Here is an 18,840-nt window from a genome sequence, read left to right on the forward strand (position 1 = left end):
GTGAGAAAGACTTGTTTGTAGGGATCGATCTTCATCGTTATCATCTTCATCTATGATACATATTCTTTCTACTAGTACATAGAAAGAAAGGTAACCTAAAATTCCGTTTTAATACAACCCAAGGAATTGTACGAGATGAGGCGAGTTTGAGCATAGTAATACCTTAAGAACACATTTGTAAGACTCAAAAGTGTACCCTTGTGTAATAGGAATGTAGCTACTAAATTATATTTCAAATTACCAAGATACTAGTCCCTACAATCGACAAAGTCATCCGGCAAGATAGCATATCCATTTAATGAGCTCAAACTCTGCCTCTTCAAATATATCGATTACCCGACCCGTACACCAAGTGTCCATAGTTGGCAATGTATACGCAGACAGAGCAATTGACCTAGGCATATAAATAACTAACACGTTCGAGACAAAAATAAATGAAAATAACTAAAACATAATAAGTAATACATTTCATACACATACACAAAATGTCATGTTTCGTATAAGTACATTCCGGATAAGTAGGATTAAAAGCCATATCAAAACAAGGCAAAGCATTCAGATGAAGTTTTACAAATGACCAACTATGGACAAAGTGGTCTATAGGTTTCGCAAGATAAGGTCTATGCTTGGACAAACATTCACATAAACTCATCATAAAAAGATGACAATCATGAGGCAGGTTTAACTTCCTGCATTCTAATGAGAATGATTCGCAAAATATTGCACCAGATTCACAAAATATTTCACCAGATTCACAAAAACGACTCCAAAATTCACAAAATTAACTCGGGTTTAACAACGACACATCAGTCCAATATTCACAATATCACCTCCAAGTTTCATGACACACAAACACAGGTTTAACTTCCTGCATTATAATGAGAATGATTCACAAAATATTCCACCAGATTCACAAAATATTCCACCAGATTCACAAAAACGACTCCAAAATTCACAAAATTAACTCAGGTTTAACAACAACACATCAGACCAATATTCACAATATCACCTCCAAGTTTCATGATACACAAACACAGACCTATGTCGACATTGCAGAATCAACAGAGCGAGCACCACAACAACAACAACAACAAAAAAGCACAATATTAACAAAAACGAAACATATTAAGCAATGAACAATGAGAAAAACCTAATAAACAAAAATTGACGAAGTAAGTATTGAAGAGAGCGAACAGGACATACAAATAGTAGATCAAAAATGCTCCGAAATTGATTTTGCTGCGTTCGTACTGACCGGATAATTCTTCGAGGATGATTAAAACCTGCATTATAATGAAAATGATTTAGTAATACATTATCGAAACAAATAGTAGATTGAAAAGCGTCTGAAAAAAGTAGATCTACAATAATTGATCGAAAATGAAGGAAATTAGTGATACGAACGAGAATATCACATACCTAGATCCGAAAAAGGACGACCGAACAGAGATGATGATGATGATGACGATCGCGATCAAAATATCAGATGATTCAGACGATGATGAACGAAGTTAATCGAAAAAACGTAGTTGAGTGTTGAGAGTGGAGTAAATGCGTGAAAGAAATAGACAGGGAGAGAGAGAGAGAGGAGAGAGAGAGTAAAATGGAGTAAATGAAGTTGTTGGCTGGCATTTGTTTTGAGGGTATGATTAAATAGGGACACGTGGCAGCATCTGGTGCGTCTATAGTTATTAGATCTGACGGTTTAGAAGGTGTCCAGCCGCCTCACCCTAAGAAGGGTGCCTCACATGATTCAATCTCTATATATATATATATATATATATATATATAGAAATAGGATCTCGTGCGAATTTAAAGTTCGGTACGAACTTACGAACTAAAGCAATAACTGTCAAATTAAGAAAACTAATGACCCACGTGTGCACAGTACTCACACAAACCAACAAAAATACTAACCCCACATACCACAAATACTGAAATACTACAATCCCTTTCTCTTTAACCTCTACCTCCCACGACATTAAATCGCCGGCGCCAGAGTACCGTGCTTCGCCGGCCACCTCCGGCGATGCCACCGATGACGTCACCGATGATGCATCTTGTCCTCCATTCAAACAACTCCTCATTTCCCTGACATCCCCGACACAAATGCCAAACACTCTGAACGCCGGCTTGCCTCGTCGGAGGTTCGACGGCTTGTAATTTCTGCCGGAGTTAAGATCAACGGCCGACCAATCACATATGAACGGCGCATATGCTTCTCCGTTCAACCTCCATATGCTCGTTTTGTTGTTTTTCCTTCAAAACTTTGTGATTTAAAACATAGATCTATGGAAAAGGATGTAAAATTTTCAAAAAATAATTGTATTATTGATTGAGTTGTGAAGTGTCAATGTATATGTGTAGTTTGCTGTGCTTTGTTTTGTGTTTGCTATAGTTTGTTGGTCTTCTGTGCTTTTCTTTTCCAATAAAAAAGGCTGCATATCGGTCGGAAATTTGTCCGTTGGTGGTAATGGGGTTCTTATTGAGGCGGTTTGATCGACTGATGGACGGAAAACGTGGGTGATAAGGGTTTGTGAAAGATGTAATCAAACGCCCCTTGTTCGATAAAGGATTCGACATCGTTACCGACTTATTGCCATCGTTATTGCCGAAGAATAAAGGATAATGAAAGTTTTTTTAATCGTTACCGACTTATTGCCGTCATTATTGCCGTAAGGAGTTCGGCTGATAAAATGGATGTATGGTATAGATTAAGACAATGATTAGAGATGAGTTGATTTGCAACAAAATCTTCTTCAGGTATAACTATTTTTAAAAAATGCGTGGGAAATCTATTTTTATTTGAAAATTGTAGGATACATGTCTATATTATTCTAGATACACTCCATTAGAGTGTCGGATCTGTCACTCCTTTAAACTGCTAAACACTTATTTAAATCTTTAAATACACTTCTTTATCTTGTTAGACACACATCTCCTGATGCTAGATACATTTATTTATCTTACTAGATACACATCTATGACATGCAAGATACACTCTTTTACCTTGCTAGATACACTCCTTTAGATTGTTAGATACAAACCTTTACCTTGGTAGATACACTTATTTACCTTGCTAGATACACATATCCGCAAGCTAGATACATTCCTTTAGCTTGCTGAATCTGAGTCTTTCATTCTTTAGATCACTCTTTTATCTTACTAGATACATCTTACGATGCAAATCGTACGAATTACTTAAATACATAAAATAATAGTCTAGGTATACGTAAAATATTACTTGAAAAAAGCAAGCTAGCCTGGTGTATGGTGTAGCTTATGTTAGTGGATGTCTTTTAATAGATTAGTTACGAGCTCAACCAAGCTAGCCTAATCAGGACCATAATCAACAGTTTGAGGACACTCAATTTGGAGAGAAAAACTTTTATTTGCATTTTATCAAGTCACGAAAATCAGCACCATAATATTTTCATTTTCAAATGAAGACGGACCCCTAGTTAAAGATTTTATTCAATTCTATCATTAAACAAACTCGAAAATTGTAGATTACGACTACTTGGTTGGTCATGCAGGTATGTGATAGTATATTGGTCAGCAAAAGGGAGAAGATGAAATACTGCAATATTGAATACAAGTCCCTTCGACAGACATCTCAAACTTTTATATATGGGGGCATTCTTATTGCTGGTTTTGTCATATATTTTCTTCTCTAATCCAGTCCGCTGCTTGTAGACATAACAGTTGGCCCTGTAAGCCCACCTCCGTTAATACAGTGTCGGAGAGCCATTGCTAGTTACTACGCCTCAAATGGTTCTTTTGCGCCGTGTTTCGTTCGAAATATCAGGAGTTGGGCTGCTGAGTCAAGTGACATTACTCACCTTTCTTTTGTTTGAAGCTGATGATTTATTGAGGAAGTGCTCGGGGAAGATGAGATAGTGAGGCTAATATCCATTGTGTAGACGTTCGTTCAAAAAAGCATGATTTCAAAAAACTCGTTCAAGCAATGTTCAAAAAAGCACATTCCTGTTATGATATATCATGATTTCATCAGCTGTATCTTCGTTAACACAACCATAACTTGTATGGATCCGGTTAGACCATTCATCTAAGTTTACATAGACAAACACTATTCCCTGCTGATTATGCAACCTGGTACTGAGAGCTTGGACCAACCAAACCCTTACGAGAGAGACTCGGTTACCTGATCTCCAATCCTACTGAAAGTATTCAACTACATCAAGAACATCTGCAATAAATGATGAGGCATCCAATAGCAACAGCTTGTCGTCGTATTGACTTCATCCTTCTCCATCATTGAACTCATGCCATCTCAATACTATGCACTGTCAGTCTGTCACAGGAGAGTTCACTGACCATTTGAGTTTCCCTTGAGGCGAACCTCATTATACTCATCTGAGAATAATTTATCCTTCTAGTTTTTTATCTTCCGGTAACACTGAATAATTTGATTGAGAACTAAAATTTATGACAAAATTTGTGAGTTCAAGAAGCGGAAAATCAAACAAAGATGAACCTGCAGGAAAGGAATATATGATAAGTTGTCTTCAACTTGCAGGTTATCATTAAAATTTTGATGCAAAAATGACATGATTAGAGTGGAGAGGTATTCAAATAATGAAGTAGCTCAGTTTACTAACCTGCAAATCTTCTTCAAGACAAATCAATGCAATGGATGAAGAGCAAAGCAGCACAAAAGTTCCTAACCAAACTGATATCCTACAAAATTCCGACCAGATTGCACCAGGTATAAAGACAATCAATTTAAAAGATCGTACGAAAATTGTAATTCATAAATCTTTAATGAAATGAATAATAAACGACAACCGTGGTTAAACTTATATCGATTTGTGTATCGAGTAACAGTGTAACCAAAGTAGCATAGACATTAAAATATACCTTTATTTATCTTCTTCGTAATCCTTTCCCAAGAGTATGCCTTTACTTGATTCAGAGGGCTAGAAATAAACTATGGAAGTCGTCTTAAAAGTACGAGATACAACAAATACAAGTGTTACTACCGGATACACATGGTATTACTACTAGATACACAAATCGATTTGTGTATCTAGTGTAATACCATGTGTATCGGGGATGCTATTTGCATTTTGCTATTGACAATGTGAAGTATATCAAACGCTAGGTAAACCGGATGGTGCAGATAACACTTTTGCGTCACATGATATGTTTTTTTGAGTTTTCTGATATGTTTGCTACTATAACCTGACTAATTTATCAAGCCAACATCAAATATGACCATTTTACATGGAGAAAATTTGCCCAGATTGTGGTCCTAAGTGGATCCAATCTTAACTAAATCCAATGGTTGACACCAACAAATAATAATTCACTTCGGAAAAAAATTAATTTACAAAATAGAGGTACCTGTGTACAAGGCAAAAATTATAAAAATCTGTAGAGATTCACTGAAGTTTCTTCCGATGAGAGTGTAACTCTATATTGCATCAAGTTAATCATACAATAAACAAAACACTAGTACAAGAGTACACATCAGTTCGGAACTTGACTACAACGAGAACTCAACACCCAACAAAGCTTTTGCTCCGTAGTAGGATTGACTGACTTGAATCATTGTCTTAAACAGTTAAATGACTTCAGCAAGTTCTTCTTAAAATTTGACCTTTGGTAGAACAAAAATACTACTACATCTAAATCGAATGCATCAATTACCAGCTACGACAATCGACAAATCTAAGTAGTTCAAACATTGCACAAACTAAGCTCTCATAGGATTCTGTACAAGAGGCCGACAGTTATTTCCCTTGACCACCACACAAACCCTGCCCCCCATAACCACCCTAGATACACAAGTTAGTATCTCAGATACACATATCAATACTCTTGGATACACAAATCAATTTGTGTATCTGGGAGTATAGATTTTTTTTGATTGAATTTTCTCATATGTAGCCCTCAATTATTGATTATTGATTTCTAGAAGTTAAGTTTCAATCGACAATTTATTAGTGGTAGGAAAAAAAACTAACCACAACGACATCGGTATTGCAGATTTGAATACCCGATTGCATATTCTCCTCCATAAATCTTGACGCTGCAAACCTGGTTCAAGAGACAAATGAAGCTTATCGTTGTTAGTATTTTTTTTTACAAATTGAGAAATACCCAGATGGCCAGATTATCGTTGTTAGTATTTTTTTTTTTTTTTGCAAAATTCAATCGAAATGCGAGATCTACAATAAACGATGACAATGAAGCTTCATTCATCACACATCTTTATCACCCTCTCTTTCCACTAATAAATCGACCGGACCGCTTCAACAAAACCACACCAACATCTTCACCTTTAACTATCTCGAGACGGGTGATGATGAGGACTATGCCGGAAAGAAAAGGACGGAGGAATAAGAATGGCGCCGTTGATGGTGGCCTCGGAGCTACGCCGGCGTGAGCTATGGCGGTGCTCCGGCAGTAATGGTGGTGGTGGTGAGGTTGCAGGGAGTTTGTTGTAAAAGGAGGAGGTGAAAGTTTAAAAGCATAGGGTGTCTGACTAGGATTTAAAAGAAGGATTAATGGTAATTTCACGGCCCAATAGAGTAGTTCGTACGGTTCGTACCGTACTTTAGTTCGCACCTGACCCCGACCCTATATATATATATATATATATATATATATATATATATATATATAGAGAGAGAAATAGGATCATATGAGTCCTACTTCTTAAGTTTTGTCCTTGAGTCTTATTTTGAGCTCTTGGATGATAGAAAATAGATGACTGAGATTAAACCCAAAAAACACACTACCCAAATAATTTATAATGTGTTTTCAAAGCCTCAATTCCCCATGTAAAATAATTAATCACTATATTCCCATGTTTCCCTCTCTCTCGTTACTCACATTTTTAAACCAAATTTTCTTGAAATTTCTCTTCTTCTTCTTCTTCTTCTTCTTCTTCTCCTCCTCTCTAAAGACGAATCTTAATTTTGGCCAATTAATGGTAATAAATAGATTAATAGGCTGCTGTAGAATAAGGGGAAGAAGCACTTTACGCAAGTTTGGAAACTTTACTTGAAATCATGGGTTTGACTTTAGCGAGCGCTGTTTTTTTTTAAATAATTTGTTACTCGTATTTATTTTTAAAAAATTCTTATTTACCGTCTTAAAATAGGTTTGTCGGCATTTATGTTTTGGATTTGGTTCACCGTCTAGATAAAAAAATGCTTTATATATAAATATGGAATAAGTCTATTGAAAAAAAACCAAAGTATATAATTTAATATAGTTACATAAAACAAATATTAATTTGCATATTTCGTGAAAATAAATATATAAAAAATGCTAAAATAATGATATGAAATATGTGATAAATGAGTATAAACATGGGTCGAAGTGGAAATCGGCCCCAGGGCTGGCCCATAGGGGTGTTTGCTGGGTCAAGTGACAAGAGCCCAAGTCTAGAAGGTAGAGAATGGAATTAAAATCCGCTATATTGGTATACCTTGAGGCCTTTTGTCAAATAAAATTTACTACATACAAAAAGTAGAATAAGGGAAGTGGTCCAGTGGTTTTGCATCGTAATAAGACGTCTTGTGTTCTATTCTTCATATCATCTTTTTGAAAGAATTCTAATTTTTGCAACTTTTTACGATTAAAGAGCTGAATGATAAGGTACCTCGTTCCAATTCTTCAAATTCAAATTCATTTTTTCTTCTAAACTTTTTAGAGTTCTTCAAAAATCAATCTCATATTTTAAATTGGGGAAAAAAAATTAGTGTTCTTCAAAAAATAAATTGCGTCTATTGTTTCGTTTAATGAATTTTATTAGTAGTAGTATTTTTTGTAAATCGGGCCCCATTTTATAATTTTGCCTAGGGCCTCAATATATTTAGGACCGGCCCTGATCGTAATTTCACCCTAGCTTCGTCCCTGCTCCTCTCCCTGTTCCATTTCTCACCCTCCATGCTACCAACAAATCACAAGTAAGCAAAGCAACCACACCCCTCATCCTATCCATAACCAAAAAAATCAGCGCCTTTCTTCGTCATGTCCACCTTAGATCTATTTTTTTTTTTCATTTTGTATTTTAAATAGTAGATTTACCAAAAATAAGAAACTTTTGAAAACAAACCACATAAATACCATATGGGAAGATTTCGAATCAAATTGAGTCGACTATGACGGAAATGACGACGGTTTTAGGACACTCAAGCTCACGACTCTTAGGTGTAAGCCTTCTCAATTCTCTTTGAACATTTATTAGTATTCTAATTCTAATGCTTTCTAGTTTGTTTATGCGGGCATATTGGTACAAGTTATCATTTGTTTCGCCTTATTTGATCTTCGTCATCATTATATATTGACCCAACGATGTAAACATTTAGGAATTGACTGCTGCTCGATTTGAGATCGAAGACTAGTTGGTTGCTGCTCGATTTAGGGAGCGTGAATCCGGTTTTTGACTCCGAGTTTGAGTGTGATGCAGGGGTCGTGCGATAGATCGGAAGTGCGTCTGAGTTGTTGTTGTGTTTGTAGGTGAAGACAAACATGATGGTGGTTTTAGTGTGTGAAGACGAATAATGCTTGAATCAATTGAAAAACATGTCGTCAACTGGAAGGGTGGTGAACTATTTTATGTTTAACACTTACATTTGGTGGATGAACACCTTCCAAATCAAAGTTCTGTAAATAATTAATTACTCCCTCCAATTTCCTATTATCTTCCCTCTTTTCTTTTTCACACAAGTTTGATTATCTTTCCTCTTTCCTTTTTTGGTAAGTTTCATTCATTTTTTTATTAATTTCTCTCTTTTAAAAAATCAACTCTCATTACTTTATTCATTCTTTATTATTTTCTCTCACCTATAAATTTCACAACTTACAATACTTTATTCTACTTTATTCCTTCTTTCTTCCCCTTTCTTAATTTTTGTGACCAAAACAAAGGGGAAGATATAAGGAAATAGGAGGGAGTACTAGTTATTCTTATACTCCGTCCGTTTTATTCATTTGTTTACATTTGATGACAATACCCCTCATAAAGAATCTAAAAGGTGTAACTTTAAGTTTATAATGGTTTACTTCAAGTTTTAATGAGTGTAACTTCAATTGTATAGTGTGTAACTTTATTTTTGTGAGGGCGTAACTTCAAGTATATAAGTAGTGTGTTACTTCAGTTGTACATCGTGTAACTTCAGTTTTGTAAGGGTGTAACCAGGGGCGGACGCAAGAACTACTTATAAGGGGGCACCCAACAAAAAATATAGTAAATTGAAATGAACAGATGGTAAACGAGGCAGATGCGGTGCAAACACATTGATGTCGTTGAATAGATGGCGCATAACTCTTGTGTTTTCCCCCAAATTTTCAACTCTAAATTGAAATGATGATGTAATGGTCTATGAACAGATGCGGTGCGCGAATCCATGGCCGGCACAAGTTGTTCGAAGATGGTGCGCAAATCCAGACAGGAGATTAAAGGTGGAGGTGGTGCGAATATGGTTCAGCGGTTTTCGTCGGAGCTCCTGTAATACCCGCCCTTTTAGGGACCCTTTGACCAGCGTTGACTGACCATGGGAGCGGGAGTAGTCTTAGAAAAGTGTGCCAAAACCATCTTGGGCTGCGTGTTAAGAGTGGTACTCGATAGAGTAGAGGCTACTCGATCGAGTAGCTAGGTTACTCGATCGAGTAGGGGGCCACTCGATCGAGTATGTTGGGTACTCGATCGAGTACCGAGTTTTCAATGAGGGTTTTATATCGCGTTTTGTTAAATCCGCAAATCACTTCCGCCACTTTCCTTCTATCCTTCAGTAGCCTCTTTCCCTCCCCTTCACCTCAAAACCTCCATGGAAGCCTTTTTGAAGATCCTTGAACCTTAGGAGGGCGTCACTGGTGTCGGGTAGCGGTCTCTTGCTGAGTTTTCTCCCTAATAGGTATGTCATAATCATCATCCGTGTCCTTGTTCTTTTAGTTAGGGTTTGCCTGTTAGTAATAGATGATGGTATTCTGGTTATAGGCGTTGCTTAGTCGCTGGACATGTTATCTGTCGGCATGGATTGGTTGCGGTGGCTTAAAGGTAGATTCGCCTACTCAGTTTCTGTAGATGGTCTAGCGTGTCAGTTGTTGTGATTGTTTGGTGTTTGCTTAGTGTCGTAATTGTATGGCAACGATTGTGATGGCGGTTGTGGTTGTTGTCTCTGGTTCTCGAGATGCGTCTCGGCGGAGTGGGGTCACTTGCGGGAGTGGCTTCACGCCCTAGTTTCGCCCTCCGTGGAACCCGCCACGGGAGGGGATGTGCACATTAATGGACAAGGTTATCGCTCGGCATGATGAGCGGGGATTTGGTGGGTGCGGCTGCGGTCCCCCACTGGCAGGACTGGTCCAGTGGACGATCGATGTGAGAGATTGGTTGGATTATCGTGGATTTGTGTGTGTGAGGCCGATAGCATCGTATTGTGTTGTTGGTTGTAGCCGTTTATTCTTTGTGTCTTATCTCGATCTTGACCTTGTGTGGTTGTTTGTTTGTTATGTGTCTGCCGTGATCCCTTATGGTGAGCGATCGGTCTTAGCAGTGTTGATGTTGTTGATAGGCCGGAGTCCGGGCGGGGATGAGTCCTCACGAGATATGGCGGTCATAGTGAATAGTCTTTGAGTTGTACCTTTATATTGTATTTTGGTTTAAATCGCTTGTAATATATCTTAATAGTTCTTTTATCGACATTTGAATATTGCTATCCTCGGGCAACCGAGATGGTAACGCCCTTATATCCTAAGGAAGGCCTAGTTAAGGCTCCTCTTCCGATATGGGGATGTTACAAAGTGGTATCGTAGCGACGATTTTGGAACCCGTAACAAATGAACATAATGAACGTAGAGAGTCTAATAAAATGAACCTGGTGTATGTGTAATGGGAGCCCCAGCCGATGCTAGATTTTGGGTGAGTAGGCGCCCTCATTTCAAAATCTTGGCCCCATGACACTTAAGCCAGTCACATGGTATGGGAATGTGGAGTCCGTGTGTCTATGTGTGATATGTATGTTAACTGTGCCGGAGCTACCTCCGGTTAAGTCTTTGTTAGAAGTTAGTAGGGGTGTGATGGTAGAATTTGGGCCGTGTAGGGTAATTGTTGATGAGATTATTGAAATTCTTTGAATGATTAGCAAGCTTATAGGATGGTTATGAGATATGTGACGAAGGTTTAAGTGATAGTGATGCGTGAAAATGTGGAATCGAATGTCGTGACATGAAGAGTGAACATGTAGGTGTTTTCTAAAAGTTAACAATGACGGAAGTTGTAAGCGAGTTTATAAATCCTACCGTAATGACTATGATAATAGTTATAGTATAGTTGAGTAATAATCCGAATCATAGCATATGGCAATGTGTATATGCTTTGCTAATCAGTTGAAATTTTTCCGCTGGGTAATATTTGATTAGTGCAAGATGAATTGCTTAGGATAGAATGTAAGACATGATTGAACAATTGTTTGAAAAGTGTGTATTTATGTGATAAGTGAAAGAAAGAATTGAGGTGAATTATATGCTTCAAATTGGAGTGAATATGAGTCTAGTAGTAACATGTATAGTAAGTTCAAGTACAATATGATGACGTGAATATGTTTATGGAACGTTCGATAGCAGGTGAACCGAGTTGGGTAGTTGTTGTAGCGTAAGGTGGCATACACCTTGTTAGTAAGGCGATACGTTGTGCGTGACTAATGATTGTAATACGTGATCGAAGTGATAATTAGTGCCGAATTCCGAACTTAATTTGGAATCGACACGCGGTGTTATTTTGCAGGTATCTTTGATTTACGTCGTACTTCTGACTGAGTACTTAACTATACTTTACCGAGTGCGGGTGTTTACTAGACTGAGTAGACCTCACTCGATCTAGTTAGGAAGCTATGACGTCGGGATGTGGGAAAATTCCTGTAGATACTCGATGATTTAGCTCCTACTCGATCGAGTAGGGTGGTACTCGATCGAGTACCCCAGGCACTCGATCGAGTAGGTTATCTTTGTCTGACAATAATCCTACGGGTTTTCTAAAACCCCTAATCTTTCTATTTCCTATTCTTCTTCCCCTATATTTCGACACACCTAAACCTAAACTACTCTCAAATTCCTTATTTCCTCTCAAATCCTCTCATACTCTTGGGTTAAGTGGTGATTCTTGGGTTAATTTCCTTGCTTAATTTCGTTTCTTTACTTTGTTAATCAATCAAGGTATGCTATTCTTCTTAATTTACACGATTTATTGTTTTGAATGTGTTAGAGAAGTGAAACAATCTGAAATTCCGATTATTATGATCAATTTGGTGCTTTTAATTGTTGAAACATGATTCACATGCCTTCTTTCCATGTTTGTTGGTGACTAATTGCTGTAAATTAGATTAGAAATTGCAAAATTTGAAATCGAAATTTCTAGGGTTTCCAAAATTGAAATCGATTTTTGGTTGTTTTACAATGGTTAGATGGTAGAATTGAGCCTTAAATATTGTTTATGTCATGTTGGAAGATAGATTTTGATGATTTTACCTTAGAAAGTTGCCTTAAAACTCCGTCTTAAAGGTGCCTCAAATGGAAATTCGTGATTTATAATTGGAAAATTGATGTTGTGAATGACATTATAAGTATAAGTTAAACTTCAATATGATAATAGAAACGATAATTGATGACAATATGCCAAGATTATCACAGCTGTAAAGGCCGTCTGAAAATTCTAAGTGAGTTGTTGTTCATAATAGTGAAGGGTGATAATGATATGTTCTAAGTCATTCTTGTCCATGAACTAGTAAGAATACCTCACATGTGATTAGGAGTGTGTTTGGAATAACCTTAGAATCATGCTAAGATATTCGAATTTGTTGGGCATACGTAATCACCATGATAAACTTCTTTCACAACTATGGCCTATGAGTAGTAGTAAACTGAGCTTGTATGTCAAAATTTGGAAACCGTTGACGAATGTGTGTACATAGTGTGATATTCAAGGTTAATAGCATGAATTATGTGCTTCACATGTCAAATTTGTTGGTGAAATTGTGTACTTAGCTGAGTATGTGAATTCAAATTACATGAAATAAATATTTGCATGTTTATACAAGTTGCTTGAACATATGCCTAAAGCAGATGCCGAGACTGAACCTTGGAATCCGCCAAAGTAAACGGGGAGGGGTAACCCACCCGAGATGGGGAGGGGAGAGTGGACTGTGGTACCCGCAGTTCCCGAATACCCTTGATTGTTTTTGTTGATTTCAAGCAGAGGGAGCGTTTTGTAGCTTTACAAAAACGCAAAATGAGACCTACGAGGTGTATAGACACTCTTTGTGTTGGAGGATTTAGAGATAGAGACGGATGTCCATCACATATTCGAGACCTTGGGTTTTACGGGTTTGTATAGGTTGAGGAAGCATACTTACCCTTTTCTTACTTTGGAGTTCATGAGCTCTTTTAGCTATGACCAGTAGGCGGTATTGAGTTTAGATTGATGAACACCACTTTACGTTGACTATGGATTTGGTTGCCTCTCACCTTGGGTTGGCCAAACCTCCCAAGAATTCTATCACCGACATCCCAGTGAGTGCGGCGTCCGCCGCCTAATGCCTTGCTTGATCGGGAAGCAAGCTCCCACCTCGAGCAACATGCTTTGATTAATGACGTTCGACATGTTACCTTGAGGTCTTTCTCCGTTCTCTTTCGAACCTCCTCTATGAAAAGGATATCGGTAAGTTGAATAATCATGAGGTCTTACTTCTGATGTCTTACCTCAACCCGGAGCGGGCCGGGAAAGTGGTCTTTAATGCTCCTTCTATGGTTTTGTCTTTGCCCTTGCCTTGATGGCTTCTTCCTCTTCCCGTACACGAGTTGTGGCGCTATCGCCACTCGGTTAGGCCGAAAAAGCTAACCTCTTTTGAGGCTTCTTCGGCGTACGTGCCTCTAGCTACCCCAGTGCCTACCATGGATCGTGACTACTATCTCGACCTGAAATGGTTGAGGACCGTGGCTGACGGTAGCCTAGCGTGGAGGGTGTGGGGCATGAGTTGGATGAAAATTCCAGCTCCTCAGCACCTCCCACCGACGGAGCCCTTGGAGCCGACGGTAGTGGCGGTGGACTCCGATGATGAGGAGGAGGAGGAGGATGAGGATAGACCCCGCCAGCTGCAGACCTATCTCATCGACGACACCATCCTGGAGGTGATGTCGGAGCTGACGAAGGGCGAGAATGCGGGAGTTGCGGTGGTGGAGAGACCCAGATTGGGGAGGGGACCCCATCGAGTGAGGGAGAGGGCCTCGGAGACTAGGCCACGGCCGTAGCGCCACGAAGCGGCGACATCCTTTTCCGTGCTACCCTTACCTCGACACCCGGAGACGCGGTCCGGCTACTTGGCAGATAGAGTGTCATCTACCTTGACACTCCGAAACATGCACGAGATGGCGTACGCTCAGGGGATAGGGACCGAGGGACCGCATCCGGTTTGGTGGAGTGGAGTTGGGGACTACTCAGGGGTTTTCCATTCCTACGGGGTGGATCAGTCGACGTGGGGGGCACCTCAGTCCTTCCCTTACGGTGGCTTGACTCCATGGTATGTGGGCCCAGGAGCAGGAGCAGGAGTGGATGCGGGGATCGGGTCATCGGGAGCAGGTACTTCTGGTGGTGGTGATGATGAGGTGATGTTTGAGCAGCAGCAGCAGCAGGAGGAGTGATACTCCTTGTTTTATCCTTGTTGATGGTAGTTGGTATTAGTGGTTGTGAGTATTGCTAGACTTTAGTAGTTATTTCGTTGAGACTTGATTTTGGACTTGTATTGTGGCCATAAGGCCGGATTTATTATTTACCTATGTTGCAGGATTGACTTTGGGGTCGGGAAATCATCTCGACCCAAGTTATGTGACGGCTATATATATATATATATATGTGTTAGTTTATGACAGGTTTTATAAGGAACTTGGCCTGTAGGTACTCGATAGAGTACCCCGTACTCTATCGAGTCGGCTGCAGAAGACGGGATAAAAAGCATTCTGACACAGGCTACTCGATCGAGTAGCCAAGACACTCGATCGAGTAGCATGGCACTCGATCGAGTATCGCTACATATTCGATCGAGTAGCACTGTTACAGGAGGTTTTCGAAAATTAAAATATCCAATTGTTTTATAATTGCAAGTTTAATGTTTAATGTGGCTATTAGTGCGTAGTTACACCTTTGAACCATTAATTTTATATGTTGGAAGTCAAGTTTCGGTTTTATATACATCTTGATAACGATTAGTGAAGTGGTGACGGTTTCTTGTTGTTTAATATTACAATATGTCATTTTACCATTTATTCATTGAAGTTACATTTCTTCATACGCTGTGCGTGCAATGTTAACGTGCTTTATCATTGGCGACTAGTTGTCTCGGAGAGTTATGTATGATTTATAATTTAACGAGTTTAGGCTTAGCGAGTAATGTCTACAATAAATAATATGTTTTAACCCATGTCATGAATCAGATAATAAGTAATATGCGTTGAAATTGGGTGGTGAACTTCGGGGACGAAGTTCCTTTTTAGAGGGAAGAGTAATGTCGCGAAATAAAAGGCATTTTTGAATAATGTTTTGCTTGTTTACAATGTTGTTGGTATTATGTTTTGCTTTAATTACAAAAATTTACAAGTATAACGGATTACTTTAGTTCTTTAAAGTGAATGTGGTTGTATGTTTCAAGAGACGGTCATGAAGAAATAGTTATAGTGCGATGAATCGTATTTGAATCACGTTGCCGAGTAACATGGTGGCATTAGTTGTACCACATGAAAGTTGATATGAAGTTGATATGAGACATGTTCTAGATTGATAGTTTGATAGTTGTTACTGCATGTTGGGTGATCGTGGGTGGTGATTCGTATTGCGAGTTTGATGTTTTATATATATATAGAATAACGGTTGACGGTGATAACGCTTGCATGACAGTAGTAAGAATCGATAGGTATAAATGTGGACGGTGATGATGATGACATGGGGGGGGGGGGATGGTATTTCCAAGGAGTTATGGTTTGAGCGGAAAGAGTGGTGAGGTCGTGTTGTTCTCGTGCATGAGCGGGATAGGTGAGTTGAACTTCGGGGACGAAGTTCTTTTTAAGGAGGGAAGACTGTAATACCCGTCCTTTTAGGGACCCTTTGACCAGCGTTGACTGACCATGGTAGCGGGAGTAGTCTTAGAAAAGTATGCCAAAACCATCTTGGGCTGCGTGTTAAGAGTGGTACTCGATAGAGTAGAGGCTACTCGATCGAGTAGCTAGGTTACTCGATCGAGTAGGGGGCCACTCGATCGAGTATGTTGGGTACTCGATCGAGTACCTGGTTTTCAGCGAGGGTTTTATATCGCGTTTTGTTAAATCCGCAAATCACTTCCGCCACTTTCCTTCTATCCTTCAGTCGCCTCTTTCCCTCCCCTTCACCTCAAAACCTCCATGGAAGCCTTTTTGAAGATCCTTGAACCTTAGGAGGGCGTCACTGGTGTCGGGTAGCGGTCTCTTGCTGAGTTTTCTCCCTAATAGGTATGTCATAATCATCATCCGTGTCCTTGTTCTTTTAGTTAGGGTTTGTCATTAGTAATAGATGATGGTATTACTCGGTTATAGGCGTTGCTTGGTCGCTGGACATGTTATCTGTCGGCATGGATTGGTTGCGGTGGCTTAAAGGTAGGTTCGCCTACTCAGTTTCTGTAGATGGTCTAGCGTGTCAGTTGTTGTGATTGTTTGGTGTTTGCTTAGTGTCGTAATTGTATGGCAACGATTGTGATGGCGGTTGTGGTTGTTGTCTCTGGTTCTCGAGATGCATCTCGGCGGAGTGGGGTCACTTGCGGGAGTGGCTTCACGCCATAGTTTCGCCCTCCGTGGAACCCGCCACGGGAGGGGATGTGCACATTAATGGACAGGGTTATCGCTCGCCATGATGAGCGGGGATTTGGTGGGTGCGGCTGCGGTCCCCCACCGGGGGCAGAGTCCAGTGGACGATCGATGTGAGATTGGTTGGATTGTCGTGTTTGTGTGTGTGAGACCGATAGCATCGTATTGTGTTGTTGGTTGTAGCTTGTTATTCTTGTCTTTATCTCGCATCTTGACCTTGTGTGGTTGTTTGTTTGTTATGTGTCTGCCGTGATCCCTTATGGTGAGCGGTCGGTCTTAGCAGTGTTGATGTTGTTGATAGGCGGAGTCCGGGCGGGATGAGTCCTCACGAGATATGGCGGTCATAGTGAATAGTCTTTGAGTTGTACCTTTATATTGTATTTTGGTTTAAATCGCTTGTAATATATCTTAATAGTTCTTTTATCGACATTTGAATATTGCTATCCTCGGGCAACCGAGATGGTAAAGCCCTTATATCCTAAGGAAGGCCTAGTTAAGGCTCCTCTGAATATGGGGGTGTTACAGCTCCGACGACGGCAAAGAAGGAGCTGGGTTGTTCTGGGCTCGATTCGGTTGGTATGGTGGAGCAGGAACACGGTGTTGCTCGGATGAGTGCGTTGATGTCGATGCTGCTAGTACGAATCTGATTGGAGCATATGGTGGCCGTGACTGGTGGACAAGATGGAACGACATGGTGGTGAACGGATTCGAGCAATGTAGGTGTGGGCTCGGAATTCGACTAGCGGTAACTCGATTTGGCTGAGTCGATTGAGAATCTGTTGTGGGCACCCATGGAGGTGTTTGAGTGGTCGATTACATAGGCAGATTGTGAGATGATTTTTTTGGACAGTGACCATTTATAGAGTCCACTTGTTGCCTGGTCGTGGCAAGGATTTCCAATTATTCATTCGAATCAATTTTTTAGACTTGCGACTATTTGTCTAAGTTCGTACAGATTTCCGGTGGCTTAGGTTTTTGCTCTAGGTCGCGCCGTAAGAGGAGGCTAATTGGCATCTACTGGGTCATTCTGATCTGCATCGAAAGAAGTAAATAGGTCAATAGGATTGTCCACCCATGTCAGGGTTTTTATATCTCAGGGCCACTCGAGGAGAGGTGACTGGAAATGCGTGGCCACGCTCAGATAAGTCTACCGTAGATTATCCGGCCAGACAGTCATTCTCCTGATCGAGGAAACCACTTTATGATATGATCAAATGCAAGAACGACCTGAAAGACATCTTGCATTGAGTGGGAGATATTTTTTGGAAAAGAATTGGTAGCGCACACTTATGTCGGACAAGTGGGAGATAGTTGGAGTAGATGTCATCCACAATAGTGTGTCTACATCTTAAATATCGTAAAAGGAATATCTAGGATTTATTTTATAAATTTATCAGTTGATCAACATTCATCGGTAACGCTTGGCTGACTAGAGTTTGACGTTACTATCGTGTGACGATGGTGTTCAACTGATCTCTTTCGGTCAGACCTATAGGATGATGCTCAGGATGGAGTAATTAATTATTTGTATATGGATACGATTTAATTAGTTTCTTGTATAATATTGACTTATGATTAGTCTAGTGATTTTGTTATTTGATGTCGAGTTACGAACTCGAGCCAAGAGTATTTATTATTTAATTATACGATAATTAATTAATAAATGTTAAAACAATAATTTAATAATTAATAATTAATTAGCTAAAGTATTTCGATATGTGTGTATGTTTTGAGGCAAAGGTAATTAGCTAATTAAACTTACAAGAGGTTGTAAATTTAGCTAATAGAGTTTTATGGGACACATACATTTTATATTGATAAAATGGTATAATAATACTTAAAAGTTGGGTGTACATTATTTATTAATTTATATTATTTAAGTGTTAAATGATTAAATTAATATTTAATTATATAATATAATTAAATTAATATTTAATTATATAAGATAATTAAATGTAAGACTTATAAGCATTTGTGGGACAA

The 18,840-nt window shown here is 39.3% G+C and overlaps 2 long non-coding RNA genes across 3 annotated transcripts; one reads left to right on the top strand and one right to left on the bottom strand.

Annotated features, from left to right (window-relative positions):
- Positions 1-3,968: 3,968 nt before the first annotated feature.
- LOC141592361 (uncharacterized) lies at positions 3,969-6,599 on the bottom strand. 2 transcript variants are annotated; one of them, XR_012521137.1, is made up of 3 exons: positions 4,882-6,582; positions 4,623-4,701; positions 3,969-4,498 (listed from the first exon to the last, which is right to left on the bottom strand). It is a non-coding gene; the product is annotated as an uncharacterized LOC141592361 (long non-coding RNA). The 2 variants fall into 2 exon arrangements; XR_012521136.1 differs by having other exon boundaries at positions 4,623-6,599.
- Positions 6,600-7,851: 1,252 nt separating this feature from the next.
- Positions 7,852-10,686, top strand: LOC141591176 (uncharacterized). The gene is made up of 4 exons (XR_012520712.1): positions 7,852-8,189; positions 8,346-9,893; positions 9,977-10,036; positions 10,517-10,686. It is a non-coding gene; the product is annotated as an uncharacterized LOC141591176 (long non-coding RNA).
- Positions 10,687-18,840: the final 8,154 nt, after the last annotated feature.

This window comes from Silene latifolia, chromosome 7, assembly GCF_048544455.1.
Source record: "Silene latifolia isolate original U9 population chromosome 7, ASM4854445v1, whole genome shotgun sequence".
Classification (NCBI taxonomy): domain Eukaryota; kingdom Viridiplantae; phylum Streptophyta; class Magnoliopsida; order Caryophyllales; family Caryophyllaceae; genus Silene; species Silene latifolia.